Source organism: Coptis chinensis, chromosome 5, assembly GCF_015680905.1.
Source record: "Coptis chinensis isolate HL-2020 chromosome 5, ASM1568090v1, whole genome shotgun sequence".
Classification (NCBI taxonomy): domain Eukaryota; kingdom Viridiplantae; phylum Streptophyta; class Magnoliopsida; order Ranunculales; family Ranunculaceae; genus Coptis; species Coptis chinensis.
Window position 1 is genome coordinate 94,440,888 of NC_141460.1, and position 15,318 is coordinate 94,456,205.

The 15,318-nt window shown below is 34.9% G+C and overlaps 1 long non-coding RNA gene across 1 annotated transcript; it reads right to left on the reverse strand.

Annotated features, from left to right (window-relative positions):
• Positions 1-978: 978 nt before the first annotated feature.
• On the reverse strand, positions 979-12,438 carry LOC147500323 (uncharacterized). The gene is made up of 3 exons (XR_015196295.1): positions 12,256-12,438; positions 11,097-11,902; positions 979-1,563 (listed from the first exon to the last, which is right to left on the reverse strand). It is a non-coding gene; the product is annotated as an uncharacterized LOC147500323 (long non-coding RNA).
• Between the last annotated feature and the right edge of the window lie 2,880 nt (positions 12,439-15,318).

Genomic DNA, 15,318 nt, shown 5'->3' on the forward strand with positions numbered 1-15,318 from the left:
TATTGCAATTTTTCCGTATGTGAGGAATCATATAGTTTAACCTAATTCACAATCAACTTGCAGTTCAAGTTTTTGTTGGGTGTGTCATGCCTTGGTAGCTCAAAGCAAAATGGCTAAGAAAAATTAAAAAGTTTCAGGAATGAAGGATTAGATACTCATAAATGGCATGAAACCAAACGATTACCAAATAGGGAACAACGTAATGGTAATGTTAATGGAAAAGTTAATATTTTGCCTCCATTCTCTTGACGAAACTGTTCAACGAGACTACCATTTGGCTCAATATTTATATAATTCTCTGCATCATTACCATTGTCCATGCTACTGTCAGCCCATGTCAAGAGATTATTCGTAGGTTAATTAGTTAGTACTCAATATCTAAAATCAATGTTGCATAAAACGACCATTCATCCAATGCAATCAATACACAATGCTCCTCGGAAAACCAAAACACACTACCAAGTACAAACCCATGTCGCCAACCAAGTCACAACGTCACCGCCAAATGGCGATCGACAACGAGGGTTCCAAAGATGGCAAGATCTTGCTAAATTTATTTTGAAACCACTGCTGCTGATACAGATATTGAGTACTAACTTGAAATATTTGGAATCAGTCCCAGTGATATGCCGCTTACTCTAGATGTAATTCAACGAAGCAGCTAGAATCCATAATTTCTTATTTCTGTGTGCCTCCATACAAATGGATTGAAAAAATTCAACCCTCCATCATTTGAATCATTCAATCTTGCCACATAGCCATCTTACCACATAGTCATCTTATCGAAAGCTATTATTTACACATTCAATTCAGTCCACATATTATATCCGACTTAAATGTGAACGTTTCTAAATTTTAAAAAAAAATGGCTTTTTTTAGCTAGCAACATTTTCTTTCTCTATCCAACCTACGTACTTATTTAATCATACCAAAATATTCAACGACAAAAAAACAATTGCTAATGGATTCGCTAGATCATTTTGAAGACAATAATAAGAAAAAGGTTATTCTTCTTGCATTTTTCTTTAGATATTTTAATCTTCAGTTAAGAATACACATTATGTTGCACAACATGATGTAGTATTCTTATATCTTACAGGTAGTACACTCATATGAATCCAACAATGTTCCTCCATCACATATAAATGCTCGACAAGAGAATTACACAACTAGCAGCACAAAGGTGAATTTCCTCAACATAATATCCATTTTTTAGGTAAATTAGTTTGTGGCATATACAATACTAATTACATACTAACTAAATTAAAGGCGGTTAAATACCTCTTCAAATATATTTATTCGCAGCATGGCAAAACAGCAAAAATAAAACTAACGTATTCAAGTGTTTTTTTTTTTTCGCTTATTGAAGTTTCATTCAGACAAATTTAATATGTAATATTTTACATTATACATAATACATAATTCTTTCCTTTCATTTTTTCCGCCCCATTTTTCATTCCTAGCACGTGCAACGTACGTGCCCGTTTACTAGTAATTCTAATTTGAAAATAATCATTTTAGCACGAAGGAATTCTTGCCAAAAAGAGGGACTAGTAATCCTACCTCAGATTTCTTACAAAATTATCTTATATATAATGGGAAAACTAGCCGCCGTTTATTAGTCCCTGTATTCTCGGTTTTAACCCAATGTTTTGGTCCAAAAGGGTACCCAAAAGTTTCACCCACCAAATTTTCTATACTTCACGTTCGAAGGGTAAATTGGTAATCTAAATCATTTCCCATGACTATAAAACTCAACGTGAAAACAGATAGAGACACCGTTTCGCGGTTTCCCAACAAAAAAAAAACCCGTTAGTTCGTCTTCTCCGTTCCTTCCCAATTAAAACCCGTTTCAAACACTTTGCAACCAGTCGATCAGAAAAATTCTGAAACCAGTCGATTATTCCTGTGGGATTCTTTGCTTCGCTATAGATGCAAGTGAGTAAATAAAACTCTTCGATACAATTCTCTGTTTCCAATTTGTAGGAAACCACACTAATTTTTTGCACCGTTTCAACACCATTTCCAGATTTTACAAACAATCAGATTATTCTTCGATACAATTCTCTGTTTCCAAGGTTATAGGTTATCGGTTTGAGAAGAAACATAGTTCAGATCTACTTATGAGGCTTCAGGTACTTTCGCAAACTCGTTTATTTGGACATGGTATTAAGTAGAATTGAATTGAAGTGGATTTTGTGTTTCTGCAAGAAAAAAATAAAATACCAGTACTAAGCTTTGTTTTGGTAGTACTCAATTATTAAGTTTTGATTATCTCAGAACATTGACAATGACTAATAATGCTTTCGACCAAATGTTTGAGAGTTAGACGAGTGAATTATGTTCCTCCATTGAATTTTAGCATGTGGGTTTTTATATGGAATTTTTTCATATTTTGGTTCTGGCAACAACAGTTTTCATCACTTGGTCCACATATTGCTCTTCGAACCCCTCATCTTGCTTGCCTTTTGAAATCGGATTAGTTGTACAGTTTCTCTTTGGCCGCAATGTAGTCTTTTTTATTGTACATAATGGAACCGACTCTTGATGTTCACAAGGAATTTAGAAACAACTGGGTAACATATGTTTTAGTGGTTTGCATTTTACATTCGTTTATGCATTTTAAATCACTCTCCTCAGTATCCAGGGACATGATACAAAAGAAGTTACAGACGAGGCAGTAACAACCACTTTAAGAAGGGACCACTTTAAGAAGGGATTTGAGCTATTACTCAACTATCCAGGGACATGATGGGCATTGGCTAGGGGATTATGGTGGCCCTATGTTTCTCATGCCAGGTCTGGTAAGTGATGGACTTATTTCACATCTTTCACATCTTTCTGATTGTTTGTTTTCCCCCCTCTTAATTCTTCTTTTTCTTAGATTATAGTTTCACATTCTCTCTGTTCGCTAATCAGTATTTTGGAATCATTTGTGTTCTCTGCAAATACTGTGTACTCATTGGCCTTACAAGTTTAAGAAAAGGGAAAAGCATACGAACGAGTCACGTAGAATTGATGACATAACATACACCCCCCCCCCCCCTCCGCTTTCACACATTTTCTATCAATAATAAGTTAATACCAAGCACAATTTTCCTAATTTTAATTCATGCCAAAGCAAAGAGTACTAGAAGTACCATTCACGCAGCTCGCAACTTTTTATGTCTTTGTTTCGATGATCATTCCTGAATATAGGTCTGCATTTTGAGTATCGTACTTTGAATTTCAGATTCGTATTCGATGACATCCATGACGGCGTAATTAAGTATCTAAAATAGGTTTGAAGGGAAACTTTTGTAGTTTTTTAGTTTCAAATGTTGTTTTAAGTTAGTTGTTGGTAAATGGAAAATTGGCACCTTATTACATGCATGAAAGCTTAACAATTAAAAATCATATCGCAACATTCAGCTGTGTCTTTTCCAGGGACAGAGGTTGCTGAAGAAACACCAGTGACGCTGTCATCGGCTTCACTGGTCTTTAAGAAAATCAACTCAACATATTCATGTATGCTTCTTAAGCATGCATAACAGATTTTCACTTTCAACGATACCTATAGAGGCTCTTACAAGGTGTTAGTATCCCCAAAGTTCAAACTTACTACAACTCTACGGGATATGGAGATGAACTTCGTGGGCCGCTTCTTGCCTCTACCATGCGACAAGGGAAAATTCATGTCTCAAGTATCCGATAGGGGAAAATGGAAAAGAATTTGCCAACATCGGGGCAATCCAACATGGTTTAGTTGGGATAGCAAGCATTTGGAACTCGTATACGTGTTATTGCCAAATGCAAGATATACTGTAAACACTTTGCATTTAATTTTCATCTGATCATGTTAGTCAACTGACTTCTCTTACTACATAGTGACATATATGTACAACGGCTACTACTAATAACAACATCTTGAGTTTCAATAAAACGAAAGTAATTTACACCTAATAATTCCGTAGTCATTTCTCAGATATTCAAAAGTAATGTGTTATAAAGGAACATTAAATCTCTACACCTACTGATAAGACTCTTAACAATTTAAACATATTTGTAAAAATAATTAACTATAAAAAACAGTTAAAAAACAAAAAAGAATACCTCACCTTATAAAGCAGAGAGTTGTTGTAGGTGTTGATAACGCTTAAGGAATAATCTGTAACAATCACGTAAATCTGCAATTTTGGAGTAGGTTCTACCGTGTCGGGGTAAGTTTCTTTGGTGGAAAAGAGATTTCAGATGTCGATAGCATCGGACTCCAAATGTATGTATAATAACCGAGGCTCTCATGTGCACTTTCTACCGATTCCCCTAGCCTCACCGTAACGTAAGCGGTGGTAATCTTTTACATGTCCAAACATAGACCAATTCATTTATTAAGGAAATTTCGTCAGTTATAATCCAGCTAACATGTCCATTCGTAGTTTGTTATTGGCTATTGAGCTAAGAACTGTTTTTACATATAAACCAAGAATGATTAGGAGGAATATGTACAACATTGTTCTCAAGACCTCCAGATTCTTACCAACTTGCAGGTGGTATGATATGGGTCGATCAATGGAATGCTCTGCGCAGCATTAATTGTTGGCTCGGCATTTCTTGCCGTTCTTTCTGATGATTACATGCTTTCATCCCAAACAGCTGCCCTATATTGTAATGGAAAGACCTACACATATGCAAATCTTTGGAACTTTGCCATTTCAGAGGTACTATCCAACACCAATACAAATAGAAGAAGAGCTCATATATTATCACTTGACAGGGTCTTTAGGGTGGGGGAGGGGGGAGGGGGGAGGGGGTTGAACTATATGATGATTCCCACATCCACTCAACATGCACTATTATTTTGGACCATAGTAAAAATGGCGCTCTCCTTTAGAATCAGAGCATTAGATTGTCTGCACGTTACTAAAAAATTGCCCATAATGTAAAGCATCTATCCTTTATCCCCCAACAGCAGGTTTTAATTTGACCATGCTTATTTTTTAACAAAAAGAATCCGTTTGAACTTTGGCCAGAACCTTACGTAGAAGCAGGTGTCAGTGAGCGCTACTTTAGTATATGCCTGTTGACCTTCTTTTGTAGATAAAATTTTCAATGAGTGAAACATTTCTTATGTTTTGAAAAATATAATAAAAGTATGTTTCTATCATGGAACCAGAGTATACCAAGTCCAGCCTGCGGGTGACCGGTAATTGATTGCAAAGAGGGTTATGTGGTGTGTCATTTGTACGTACACAAAGTAGGGGTGAGTATTGGATTCCATTCCAAATTTTAGCTGATGTAAATCCTTAAAGCGCAAAACCTCAGCCGTCTACCACCCCTCCCTCACCTATGAATTAACACAGGTCTTTGTTTCCGAAGAGTTGTATATAGACAAGTTATATTGGCCACATTTCTTTATAACACCATCTAACCATCCTAACGTGCAATGCTTCTTTTAGGCTGATTATGTGTTGGGGAATTGATTCAATGATAAGGTTATTTTAGGAATAGTAGTAGATACAAACACTTTGCCAACCAACGAAACATAAATTTAAACCCTGTTTTCATTTTCCCAACTCACTATTTTCATCCGGTTTCTTCTCTCCGTTCCTGATATTCCCAATTAAAAGCCGTTAAGTTTGAAAGTTCAAATCAGAAGTGCCGCGTATGTTGGTCATTTTATGTACAACAATTTTTTGCTAATCCAAACAGTGCGTCTCCTCCGTATTCCCAAATACTCAAATCACAATTTCCGTCCAGTTTCTTCGATTCTTCCCAATAAACTTGCGAGAAGTTCTTGAAGATTGAAAGATTCGATTGCTCTGGTTATCTGGATCAAGGGTTCCAACCGTAAGTCGCAAATCAACTTTATATTTTTCCTTTCCAAAATTTCTAGATTTATGGATCAATTAGTAGTCTGAATTCATGCTATTGAAAGTGGTTTTCTATAAAAAAAAAACCCGGCTTTTCCCTCCTGTAGTATCAGCTCTTATGATTTGTTGTTTCATTTGATGTTTAATTTATTCTATGTTAATTCTCTGATTTTTTTTTTTCTACTTTGCCCTTTCAGGTGTAGAAAGGAGTCTTAAGTGGTTTCGAAGGCGCATTTACAAGAAATGTTGTCTACAAAGACGTTCTCCAATCATGTAATGTACATTTGTATTCCAGTGTAGATTCTCCATAAGTCCAATGTCATTTCACTATAAGTTCCTCCCTAATTCCCGTTCTTGCTTAATTTGGCCATCTTCTCCATATTTAATTTTATGTGTACATATATTTATCATTTTGTTTGTATGTGTTTACCTCTAGAGGTCAAAGTGGCTATAGCTCGAAGAAGGACCTTCAATACGACTCATCAGGTTGAGTTTTAACACTTTGAAGGTTTTGTTTTTTCAATTATGAAATCCACTTTCAAATGGTGATATTTCAATGTTGCATGACTAAGGAAGCTCATGCAAAGATGGAATGCTAGAATGCTTCATCCTTTTCATCGAAATCAGTGGGGACAATATCCATATATTATATATATATACTTCGATTTTACTAAAATAGCTATAACTGCATCTATGATATATAGGACGATAAAAAGTGCGTAGAACCTACCTCCTACTTTTGGCTATTTTTTGCTTCAATATAGTTTTGGCTATATGTCTAACATGACTTATGTGCTAGATGTTCTACCTAATGTTCTAGCTTGATAAAAAAAAAATTAACTGGGGTTGTTCGTTTTGGTAATCTATATTCTATTGTATCATCTCCTGCTATTGGTTTGGTCACCAGTATATAATTTTTAATGAATATGGTGTTGGACTGTTGCTAAATCGCTGACGATATTATTAGTTTGACTGGTTTTCGAAGATTAGGGGAAATGATATAATTGTTATGTATTCCATAGCTCTCCTGTGCTCCAGCTAATGTAGAGAAACTATATTTTACTTTGAGCAGGAAACCCTGTAAATAACCATATCTGAGCTCTATACAGAGAATGTTATGTTTTTTGCTGTTTTTGTTGTTGTGATCTGTATCTGATGAGTATAAGCCAAACATAAAATAGGAGTTGAGCCAGGGAACCAATAAAACTCTCTAGGAAGCGGGTTTTCAGATCGCAAGCCTCACTTTGCTAAGCTCTTTAAGGAGTCTGCGAATTTCAATGACAGAGTACTGACACCAGTGCCAGAGAGATGGAAAGTTGACTGTGGAAATGGATCAGCGTTCAGCTCTTCCAAGGACTTTGATTATGACTCGCCAAGAGACTTTGAAGTCTATGGAACGGACACATCCTCAACAGCTGTAGGTAAATATGTTATCACTGAAGCACATTTCGCATAAAAAATCATGCTTAATCACAAGAAAAACCAAGAAATTTGGCCGGTTGACATCCCTGATCCAGAATATTATCAATGCGATAATGATAGAATGGAAGTAAGTTTAAAAAAGGATCAAATATGGACATCACTGAAGTTAATCTCCAAATACCCTAAGCGTTTTGTTCCAGGTTGGTCAAATAGTGGCGCCACTTGGTTTGTTGCAGGACGGCCCGGCTAAGCTCCAGGGGGAGCTTACTCATTATAGATATCCACTGATTTCAGCAGATGTTTAACATCTGACGTTAGCTCCTATTAATCACTGCAAGAATCTAGAATCCGAGCCTGAAAACAGAAGAGCAGTACATTTGTATTTTGCTCATAAGATATTTTTAGGTGCATTCAGTGATTTCGCTAATTCACTGAATTCCTAATTTGTTAGTCTTTGTTTCCAATTTGCAGGCAATCCTTCTTCATAAACAAGCACACTCCTTTCTATTTTTATTTCCTTTTCATCTTCCATTGAGAAAATACATCTTAAGAATTTACTGCCATAACATATGAGCGGTGGTATACTGTTATAGTCTTTTTTGATAATTGATTGTTGTCTCAGACCCAACTAACCTGAAGCCTTTAAGTACAAAATATGTTTCTGCTGTTCTTCAGATGGCACTGTTCTCCAAAGTCACAAGGTCTTCTCAAACAAAAAGGAAAAATAAGTTGAGTTTCAACACAGATGGTAGGAACAAAATACACCATACCCTATTGTCATATACAATAATTAGTGGTTTTAGTCAAAGTGCTTCACTGATTAACGAGAGACTGGTTCAATGAAGTCATTTATATGTGTGCAAAGATGCAATTTTTAAACCTATTTTTTGAAACAGGGTAATATACAATCGTGGAAGACAAAGGGCTTGAGGTGTTGGTTCTAGGCCATTTGCTTGAGGAGCTCTGCGTCTTCCCAAAGATACCCCTTTGATTAAGATGTTGTCCTTGGGGGGTGGTGGTGGAGTGACCGAGGCAGGATTTATTGCTGTATTTTCGTGGCTTCCGTAGCCTTTGCTATGTCCTATACTTCTGCGAGGCGGATGAGTAATCTTCTTTGTTGCTACTGATTGGTGCAAAACTGCCCTGGCTTTTTACACACTTCCGACTTTGCATTATGAATCCATGCTAGCCCGACTACCCGACAAATGAACCCATGGATGAGGCATTTGGGGTGATGAGTGAAGACCCGCACCAAACTCTGAGAGCCGGAATAAGAGAAGTTCCTCGGTGGTACAACAAAATCATTGCAAGCGATAAGACCCTCTAGAATGAAACATATTATACTAAAGCGCCACCGCATTTCCTCAAGATTTGAACACGCTCCTTCATAAAGAAGCCTCTCGGAAAATACAGGAATAACTGGATGATCGGGTTTCCATCAAATGATGTTATCACAAGGTGTAATTCTTCGCGGGATCTAAATAGATGGGATCAAAAAGACACAATGTACCCAAACAGAATGACCCAAAGCCCTCCAACTCAAAGAAGCAAAGTTTGGTGAAAAAACCATTTTAGACTCTAGCCCAATCAAAGAATCGTGTATTTTGTTTAGGCGCATGAATGCATCAGTCCGTGTCATTATTGCGGCAGTATTGATTTGTCTTCCCTTGGTTGCTAGGAAGTTGAAGATTTGAATGTGCTCAACAAATATTTTGTTGGCATTTGTTTGCCTTCACCGTGATAAAGTTGGGACTTGGAATCATATTGTTTTTGCATGACTACCATTCTTTGGAAGAGCTAGGGTATACTTAGATTATCTCATTGTCAAGGATACAACTATATTATGAGTCAGACGAGAATATACATGTGAATCCCGGTTGGTACCCTATTGTGCTAGGATTTGTTAGTTTTTATGAGTTTGCAGGAGATTGGACATTGTAGTTGAGTAGATCCACAGATACAAGTAGTTGAGTAAAAACAAAGACTGGAAACAAAGATGATGCATGTGTGGTTTGGTTTGCTTTATATCATCTACTCAACTGTATTGGAAGTGGCATGGTACTGTTATTTGTTTTAGAGTTTCGAAAAACGGAAATACAGTCTATTTTTTTGCATCATTATGTTTGGGTCAACACAATATTGTGGAAGTTATCCAAACAAACTTGCTCTGTCCGATTCAATATGACATCACATATTCATGATTCATTAGGATAACAACTTTTTCTTTTCCATGGAACTTAAAAGTTCATCATTTAATCGGATTTATTTGTCCGTATACTTTTCATTCTTGCTCAGAGATGGATTCAATGTTTATAGATTTTATTCGTGCCGTATACACGTAACAAAATAACCTCGCATAGTACGACAAAGTGTATTACGTTATCTTTTGCTTTTGTTGTATAGGTAGTGGTGTTCCTATTGGTTGTCTGTGTGTATATAAGTGTGTTGTGAGCTGTATTGGTGGCGGGGTACCATTGTTTTTTAATAATATGATTGTAAACTGTAAATTCCCTATAGGTAGCAGGTGAAAATTCTATAGTTTGCATGCTAAATTGCTAAGTTTTGATAATGTAAAAAATGTTGTAAATAGATGAAAGGTAATTGTGGTGAAAGTGGCATAATAGATTTTGACCCATTAACCATGGAGATGGTTGCTGGTGGATATTGTATTAGTTGTGTTTTTTTTTTTTTTTTTTTTTTTTAGCTAAAAGTAAGACCAATAAAGTTTTGGAATCAAGAACTTTATTATTATGAAACATATAATGGGATGGAAGTTTAGCCAGACTGATGAGTTGGTCTATACGTAGAAAATAAAATGGGTGTACATTCTTCGATAATACAAAGACCTCTTCAACATGAGATAGAGTGAACTACAAAACCTTATTAAAAATCCACCTTAGTACCTTTCCAAAAAGAAAAAAGTACAGAATAGGAGAGTCACTGTTATTATATGATTTGAACATGTATTAGGAAATGCGTCTCTGGAAAAGTATGGCATGTATTATAGGATTTGATTACCTTTATTGTCGTGTATCACAATATAGACATAATTGAGACTAGAGAATTAGAGTTTTTATCATTCAACTGATGAATTTTTATTGAATCGCGACTACATCCGCAAACAAATTGAGGGGAGATAATTCCATTGGATCGTTATATTATCAAAGATACTTATATCTTTACCAGATTGGTACTCTTATATGTATTACAGAATACAATTTCACCTGAGTATGTTTATTTTATTCCCTGATGAGGATGATTATTGTCTGTGGTGAGGTACATTCCAATTTTTTCCACTCTAATTTTCTTTCCTAGCACGTGCAACGCACGTGCCCGTTTACTAGTATAATTAATGTAACTCTTTTCTGGTGAGATTTAGACATTTAGTTTGTATTGTTTGATTAATAGCGTAATTTTGAATTTTTGCATTTATATCTGTAGAACAATATCTTTGAGATTTTTTTTGGTAACTGCAATTTATTTATCTTATATTTCTAAATGTACATACAGCAGTTATATCATTAAGCGTAAAGTACACACAGTGATAGGTGTTGTATTACACCATAACGATATATATCCCAGCGACAGTTGAGACAAAGCTTTAGGTAATCCCTCCTGAATAGGAAGCTTTATCTTATACAACACCTAAAGCTTTATCATAACGATATATATTTATCTTATATTCTAAATCTAATTAAATTCTAAATAGAAAATATTAAATATTTCAAATTCCTAATAAGTAATAATTCTAATTTGAAAATAATCATTTTAGCACAAACACAAGTAGAAGGAATTCATGCCAAAAAAAAGGGGTAGTAATCCTACCTCAGATTTCTTACCAAATTATATAATTAATGTAACTCTTTTCTAGTGAGATTTAGACATTTAGTTTGTATTGTTTGATTAACAGCGTAATTTTGAATTTTTGCATTTATATATGTAGAGCAATATATTTGAGATTTTTTTTGGTAACTGCAATTTATTTATCTTTTATTTCTAAATATACATACAGAAGATATATCATTAAGCAGTAAAGTAGACACAGTGATAGGTGTTGTATTACACCATAACGATATATATCCCAGCGATAGCTCAAGTTAAGTTTAAAACTTATGTTTGCTGCTAGTAGCTCTTTGATATCCGTGATTACTGAATGAACATCTCAAGAAATGAACTGTGAATTCCTCACAACGAAATTGTACATATATTGTGAGTCATCTTTAACTTGTGAGCTAATAAGTATAGGGACCTAAGTATAAACTGGTCCGCACAAATCACAATGCAATTGTACATATATTTGAGATCAACCCGCGAGAAGAGTCAAATTATATTAATGGATGACCACATGAATCACAGCGTGTATCCACGTGCGTAAAAACTTTTGATCAATCTATCTGTTTGATCAAAATCACACCATTACTAAAATATAATGACGTCGCATGAATTTATTCACACAAGGGTGTAGTACGAGTTTTTATTTATTTTGTTGGTATAACAACTGAGTCAGATCACAACAGAGCTGATCCCCCTAGCTTCGAGTCTTCTACTAGTTGACTTTGGTATATTAAAAGCACCAAAAATGTTCATCAGACTTTTTCTCCCCTTAAAATAACTCAGCATCTTGTGTTCCACTGACATAGACAAAGTTATTAAATATATAGTAAGCAAGTCTTTGCCTTTAAAAACGTATTACCAGGCATAAAATTAATTCAAGCCACAAACTATAAAAAAAAAATATCTCATTCATTTTATGTTAGCTAGGGATTTCAATAATTCAGCATCATGTGCTCCATTGAATTGAGCAAGTATATTAAACGACAAGTTAACGAAACTAACTATAGCATGAATAGTGTTGAAACATAAATCCCATCTTAGATTTAGCTCAAAATGAAGTTAAAAACATCAAAAATTTTAATCTATAGATATATAGTCAATGAAAGTGGTATATAAAGAATGAGTCTTCAGTGGAAAGAAGTTAAGTTACCAGCTGGAAATGAGGCGATGGAAGAGAGAGAGTGCAAGATTCAAGTGCAAAGTTTGAAAGGATATTCTTTCATGGCGGCGATCAAAGTTTGACGCTTTTTTTCTAGAAGAAGAAATAAAAAATGGCTTGTACTAAATTTTTTTTTTTGTTCTGACTTATATTTTTTGATCAAAAAAAAAAAGTCGTTTTTTTTATTAAAGATGATGGTGATTTGGTGAGAGAGACTGATGACCAGCTTGCAAACTTTTGTTAATATATGTGAAACCGGGAGTGATGAAGAGTCAAAGGAAGAGTGTGTGATTCAGTCAATCAGTCATTTCTTTGCAGCCCACGTGGTTGATTTCTTGATTCCTTTTGCAATCAAATCAATAGTCAATTGTTAGTCGAAGTAATCAGTCAATTTGATTATTAAATCCTTAATCAGATAGGTTAATTTTAGTAGTAGTAATAGTTTAGAAATGGAATTTAGACGTACTGAAAGCTCACTTGTCGTAGCTTGTAATGCATGAGCAGTACTTTGATACGGGAAAGTTCAGCGCCAACCTGGTGCACGGTGCACCAATACACATCCTCATGTTGCATGTTCATCTCGAGGTATATTGTTTGGTTGAAAGGAATTTTATAGCCTAGATAAGTTGTCCAGCTTGTCCCTCTCCATAATCTCTATCAAAGATAGTCTAAAATGGAGCTAACTCCCCTATTTACTCCGAAGTCCAAACAACAAAATTTAATTGGATTTGACATATACATATACTAGCTATAACCCGTGGCTACGCCACTCTTGTCTCAAAGACACCTCTAAACATCCACAAATTTCTTAGAAACATTTGTGGGATATTTAAAGTATTTTTAGCACAAATTCCGAAAAAATCAGGACCACCACTTAAGCCCTTATAACTCTGGTTAAAAACTGAGCTGTTTTGTATATTCTTTCATGGCGATCAAAGTTTGACGTTTTTTTTCTAGAAGAAGAAATAAAAAATGGCTTGTACTAAAATTTTTTTTTTTTCTGACTTATATTTTTGAAAAAAAAAAAAAAAGTCGTTTTTATTAAAGATGATGGTGATTTGGTGAGAGAGAGTGATGACCAGCTTGCAAACTTTTGTTAATGTGAAACCGAGAGTGATGAAGAGTCAAAGGAAGAGTGTGTGATTCAGTCAATCAGTCATTTCTTTGCAGCCCACGTGGTTGATTTCTTTATTCCTTTTTGCAATCAAATCAATAGTCAATTGTTAGTCAAAGCAATCAATCAATTTGCTTATTAAATCTTTAATCAGATAGGTTAATTTTAGTAGTAGTAATAGTTTAGAAATGGAATTTAGACGTACTGAAAGCTCACTTGTCGTAGCTTGTAATGTATGAGCAGTACTTTGATACGGGAAAGTTCAGCGTCAACCTGGTGCACGGTGCACCAATACACATCCTCATGTTCCATGTTCATCTCTAGGTATATTGTTTGGTTGAAAGGAATTGTATAGCCTAGATAAGTTGTCCAGCTTGTCCCTCTCCATAATCTCTATCAAAGAGAGTCTAAAATGGAGCTAACTCCCCTATTTACTCCGAAGTCCAAACAACAAAATTTAATTGGATTTGACATATACATATATTGGCTATAACACGTGGCTACGCCACTCTTGCCTCAAAGACACCTCTAAACATTCACAAATTCCTTAGAAACATTTGTGGGATATTTAAAGTATTTTTAGCACAAATCCCGAGAAAATCAGGACCACCACTTAAGCCCTTATAACTCTGGTTAAAAACTGAGTTGTTTTGTATTATAGACTAGAATTTAACCCGTGGCTGCGCCACTTGAGTCATAATTAAATGAATACACGTAAATTTAACTTTTACAGTATAATTATCATTTTTTTTTCTTTGACATTTAAATTGAACTTGGTAGTGTCATTGTGATACCCTTAACTGAATATGCCTTAGAAAATCGTCTTAGCCGAGTATATATATTGAGAACAATGTGTTCATCCAGAAGCGGAGTGTACGTAGACAACTTTAAATGTTCATTTCTTGTGTAATCCATATTCAATTTATACACGTTTCTCAGTAGGAAAAGATATAGGGGTATTTAAACAATGAAACAATTATATAATTTAATATGTGAAATAACTACACCTGTTTGTGTGAAGAAAAGAGGAGTTTGCGTGAAGAAAATAGGTTTTAGATGTTTTTGTCTATTTGAGAGTATTAGGTAAATAGGACTCTTCAAGCAGACACTTTAGTATTAGGTAAATAGGACTCTTCAAACAGACTCTTTAGTATTAGGTAAATAGCACTCTTCAAACATTAGCACAAATCCCGAGAAAATCAGGACCACCACTTAAGTCCTTATAACTTATTTAAAAACGGAGTTGTTTTGTATTACTACACCTGTTTGTGTGAAGAAAAGGGGAGTTTGCGTGAAGAAAAGGGGTGGGTTTTGGAGGTTTTTAGTCGGGGTTCTGGAGGTTTAGTATGTTTTGGAGGTTTTTGCCTATTTTAGAGTATTGGGTAAATAAGACTCTTCAAGCAGACACTTTAGTATTAGGTAAATAGGTTTTGGAGGTTTTTGTCTATTTTAGAGTATTAGGTAAATAGGACTCCACTCGAGTCATAATTAAATGAATACACGTAAATTTAACTTTTACAGTAGAATTATCATTTTTTTTTCTTTGACATATAAATTGAACTTGTTAGTGTCATTGTGATACCCTTAACTGAATATGCGTTAGAAAATCATCTTAGCCAAGTATTTGTATTGAGAACAATTTGTTTATCCAGAAGTGGAGTGTACGTAGACAACTTTAACTGTTAATTCCTTGTGTAATCCATATTGAGTTTATACACATTTCTCAAACGGTAGAAGAAGCTATAGAGGTATTTAAACAATGAAACAATTATATAATTTAATATGTGAAATAACTACACCTGTTTGCCTGAAAAAAATAGGAGTTTGCATGAAAAAAAGGGGTTTTGGAGGTTTTTAGTCGGGTTTTGGAGGTTTAATATAATTTGGATGTTTTTACCTATTTTAGAGTATTATGTAAATAGGACTCTTCAAGCAGACAC